Source organism: Ostrinia nubilalis, unplaced genomic scaffold (assembly GCF_963855985.1).
Source record: "Ostrinia nubilalis unplaced genomic scaffold, ilOstNubi1.1 SCAFFOLD_41, whole genome shotgun sequence".
NCBI classification, from domain to species: domain Eukaryota; kingdom Metazoa; phylum Arthropoda; class Insecta; order Lepidoptera; family Crambidae; genus Ostrinia; species Ostrinia nubilalis.
In genome coordinates, this window is record NW_026973583.1 from 30,001 (window position 1) to 35,000 (window position 5,000).

At 56.5% G+C, this 5,000-nt stretch overlaps 1 pseudogene; it reads left to right on the plus strand.

Moving 5' to 3' along the window:
* Nucleotides 1–5,000, plus strand: part of LOC135087572 (large subunit ribosomal RNA) — an 8,115-nt pseudogene that overhangs the window by 1,831 nt on the left and 1,284 nt on the right.

Below are 5,000 nucleotides of genomic sequence, written 5' to 3' on the forward strand. Positions count from 1 at the left end.
TCAAGGAGAAATCTTATGTCGATGTGGCGTGTTTTTTCCATTCAATTGTGAATTGATAAATAACGCCCTTTGAGCGAAAGGGGATCAGGTTCCTATTCCTGAACCCGGCAGCGGAACCGTTTCAATAATCGTTCCTTCGTTTCAAAGCGAATGTTCGACGGGGTAACCCAAAGTGGCCTGAAGACGCCGCCGAGAGGTCCGGGAAGAGTTTTCTTTTCTGCCTGAGCGTTCGAGTTCCATGGAATCCTATAGAAGGGAGATATGGTTCGGAACGCGAAGAGCACCGCATTTGCGGCGGTGTCCGGATACTCTCTGCGGACCTTGAAAATTCAGGTGAGGGATGTACGCGGAGTAGTCGCGCCGGTTCGTACCCATATCCGCAGCAGGTCTCCAAGGTGAAGAGCCTCTAGTCGATAGAATAATGTAGGTAAGGGAAGTCGGCAAATTGGATCCGTAACTTCGGAATAAGGATTGGCTCTGAGGACCGGGGCGTGTCGGGTTTGGACGGGAAGCGGAGGCGGCCGGTGCCGGGCCTGGTGGACGCTCAGCCCTCCTCGGAGGTGTCTGGGCAGAAGCTGGACCCGCGTTCCGGCCTTCCGCGGATCTTCCTAGCCGTAAGGCCGTGTCGGTTTCGTCTCGTGCGCGATCGGCGCGGTTCTGTACGACCGCCGTTCAACGGTCAGCTCAGAACTGGCACGGACAAGGGGAATCCGACTGTCTAATTAAAACAAAGCATTGCGATGGCCCTCGCGGGTGTTGACGCAATGTGATTTCTGCCCAGTGCTCTGAATGTCAACGTGAAGAAATTCAAGCAAGCGCGGGTAAACGGCGGGAGTAACTATGACTCTCTTACCCGTGGTGACACGTGGTCGCGGCAGAAATGCGGACCTGTAACCAGTTGTGATTGCGTATCGCTTCTCCTTGAGGGACTCGGCGCTATAAGTCCTGGCATCCGATATTGTCTTCACTCAGACGACTCGCATGAACGCTGGTTAGCCGAAAGGCAGTAAGAGAGTAAGTTGCTCCACTTGGCGTCCAGTGCCCCTTCGGGTCGGTCAAGACCAGCAGCGCCCAGGAGGGGAAGCAGCTCTGGGCGTTAAGTGCAATGGGGTCGAGCAGCAAGCCGCTGTTAGCCCAACTCCTACCCTCAACCTGCACGTGGTGTCGCTGCGATCGCTGATGAGGGGGGGGGGGTGAGTCTACAGAACTAAAGAAGGGTGCAGGATCCAGCGACCGTGGAACTGTACTTACTCCCAGTAGACTCCCTGGTAGACCGGGAGTTAGCGTTTTCCGCCAAGTGCTCAGTCGTCGCGCAACAGTCCCGAAGCCGGGATTGGCGGGGCGGCTGAGCGCTCGGTCAGGCTTGTCCTTGGACCCTCATTATGAGCGGCGCGGCAGGCCCTATCGAACAACTTTTGGGTCTGTGGTCCAAGTGAGCTTGTGGGGGAGGTACCACAAGAGCCGTGATGGGGGTGTCATCTTTTAGAGTCATCCCAAGCCTAGCGATTATCCTTCGGGTACGGCCTTGCAAAAATCGTGGGCGAGCGGGGGATTCGGGTTAGCAGCCCGCTTCCCCTTTAATTTCAATCGCTCAGGACAAAATAGATAATAGCGTCTCTCGGCTGGCCGGGGGGCCACCGGGCGTAGCGCTTGGAACTTCGGGGAGTGGAGGGCACTCCGCGAACTCGATGGGTGTAGATGGTGTGATGGGATACCCGTGTCCGGACTGTGGCCGGGACTTCACGACCAAAACGGGGCTTGGCGTCCACAGACGTAGGGCCCACCCCGTGGAAACGAATGACGAATCAAAGCCGCCGCAGGTGAAGCGACGGTGGCGCGAAGAGGAACTGGCGCTGCTGGCCAAGACGGAGGCTCAGTTGGGGATGGAAGACGGGGCGGTGATCAACAAAAGACTCTGGACAGCGCTTGGCGCAACGCTGCAGAGATCTTTAGAGGGGATCAAGGGTGCTCGCAGGGCAAAATCATATAAGGCTCTTGTTGAGCAATATAAGGCCGTGTGTCAGGCCAAAGATCGAGGTGCACGATCTTCAAACGCGTCACCCTCCCCTCAACGTGATAACGCAAATCACAGTACAGAATTGACACCACCCGTTCTGACCTCCCATAGTCCTCCACAGACGCCGGCGGCCCAGCCCTTGGACGCGCCGCCTAGCCGAAGACCAGCGGCGGCGACCCCGCCGACGAGTGACTGCGGCGCCATCATCGAGAAGCTGCTAGCCAGCGGCGCCTCGCGGATGAAGCCGCAGTCCCGGCGGCGGGGTAAGCTGAAACCTGGACGTGACGACGGTTGTAAAGAGACCGAGACTGCAAAAAGATCGAACCGAGCCCGCAGGCGAGAGGAGTACGCCCGAATTCAGGAGATGTATCGGAAGTGTCCCGGTCGCGCTGCAGCGGAAGTGATCGACGGCCGATGCAGGGGCGTGAAGCACAGTTTGAAGGAGTTGGACGCCTACTGGCGACCGATTCTGGAGACAGTGTCGAACGCTCCTGGGCCCACACCGGAAGCTCTAACCGCTTTACGCGGGGACGAGCTGTACGGGGGCGGCTACGACTTCTCTCCGCTCTGGGAGCCCATAACTTCTGACGAGGTGAAGGCGACCATCGTAGACCTACGGACAGCGCCAGGACCCGACGGAATTCGCTCGCAAGACTGGCGAGGCGTCTCTCTGGAAAGTAAGGTGAAGCTCTTTAACACCTGGATGACTGCTGGCGAGATACCGGAACCGCTGCGACAATGCCGGACCATCTTCGTGCCGAAGAAGGATGATCCTGCAGACCCGGGCGACTACCGGCCGATTTCAATCGCGTCGGTACCGCTCAGGCACCTGCACTCGATCCTGGCGCGGAGATTGGAGAGGTGTTGCCCCCCTGATGTACGACAACGCGGATTTATCTGCGCCGACGGTACCCTGGAGAATTCCGCGGTACTGGACGCTGTACTGGGGGATAGCAGGCAAAAGTTGCGAGAGTGTCACGTGGCGGTGCTCGACTTCTCGAAGGCATTCGACACAGTGTCCCACAAGGCACTTGTGGAGGTGCTTAGAGGGCGGGGGCTGCCCGGGGCCTTTTGCGACTATATCGCTCGACTGTACGAGACGGCAACTACCACCTTAGCCGTGAATGGGAACTCGAGCGAACCTGTGAAAGTCGGTAGAGGAGTCCGCCAGGGAGATCCACTCTCGCCTTGGCTTTTTAACATGACAATGGATCTTGTTCTTGCGTCCCTGCCACAAGAGGTAGGCTACAGGCTTGAAACCGAGCGTGTCTCGGCGATGGCTTACGCCGATGACCTAGTCCTTGTCACGGGATCTCAAGTGGGGATGCAGACAGCCATTGACAGCGTATACCAAACGGGGCAACTCGTGGGGTTACGGTTGAACTGTGCAAAAAGCGCGGTGATTTCAATGGTGCCCGACGGGAAGCGCAAGAAGCATCACTATCTGACCGGCCGGGTTTTCCGTATTGGGTCGAAGTGGTTGCGTCAAGTTAGTTGCGTTGAACGTTGGCGCTATCTCGGTGTCGATTTTAAGGCATCTGGATGCGTGACGTTAGAGCAAGACATTGGGCGAGCCCTGGACAACATCTCCAAGGCGCCTCTCAAACCGCAGCAGCGGCTTGAGGTGGTAAGGACCCACCTGATCCCGAGATTTTTGCACGGCTTCGTGCTGGGCAATATCACGGACGACAGGTTGAGAATGCTCGACGTACAAATCCGGAGTGCAGTGCGCAAATGGTTGAGACTTCCTAACGATGTGCCTGTTGGATACTTTCATTCGAGAATCAAGGACGGCGGCCTGGCGATCCCATCGCTTAGGACGAGTATACCGGAACTCATTGTAAAGAGGTACGGGGCGCTCGGCTCTTCGCGGTGGTCTGCTGCTAGAGCTGCCGCCAAATCCGCAAGGATTCAGAAGAAGCTCAAATGGGCCAATAAGCAACATATCAAGTTTTCACTCGAAGACCCTAAGGATGCCAATGTGAGATCTAGCAAACTGTATTGGCGTGAAAAACTCTATGCGTCAGTTGATGGATTCGAACTCCGCGAGTCGTCACGGACACCCGCGTCCACTAAGTGGATAAGGGAAAGATGCTCGGAGTATACTGGCCGTGATTACGTGCAGTTCGTGCATACGCACATCAACGCGCTCCCGTCGCGCATTCGCACGACAAGGGGGCGCCGCACTGGTCGTGAGGCCGAGTTGAACTGTCGTGCAGGTTGCACATTCAGGGAGACTACGGCCCACTGCATACAACAGTGTTTCCGAACGCACGGCGGTCGTATTGAGCGCCATAACGGAATTGTGAAGTTTCTCGGAGAGCACATGGTAGCCAAAGGTTGGAGAGTGGAAATGGAGCCTCGAATCGTTTGCCTCTCGGGTGCCGTCTGTAAGCCAGATATCATAGCCGTGAGGGACGGCGTCGGGGTCGTTGTGGACGCACAGATAGTTTCGGGTCAGCGGTCGCTGGATGACACTCATCGTGACAAACGTAATAAATACGGGCGTCGCGAAGGGTTGCCCCGGTTGATTGCAGACAGACTGAATCTGTCCGATGAAAGTGCGGTTCACTTCACTTCCTGTACGCTATCCTGGCGAGGTGTCTGGAGTGCAGCGTCATACAGATTTCTAAAGCATGTGATCGGCATAAATGTGTCCCTTTTAGGGTCCTTTCCAGGGTTCGTGTTGAGAGGTAGCCACATGAACTGGACCAGATTCAACCAAATCACCAATACACGTGTTGAGAGCGCGGAGGGTTCGACACTCCTCCCCCCCGCTTAAGGGATTCTGCCGGGTCCCGACCCCTGGTTGTGCAACCTAGATAGTACAGGGCACGCCCCACATACAATCACCTATAGCGAACACTCGCCAGGGGGCTTACCATCTTACCGGTACAATAGCCTCTGTAGCGGGATAGTAGCGGTTGTGGGCCTACTGTTCTGGTTCTAATCTCGTTAATCCATAATGATTACCCTTAGGGGG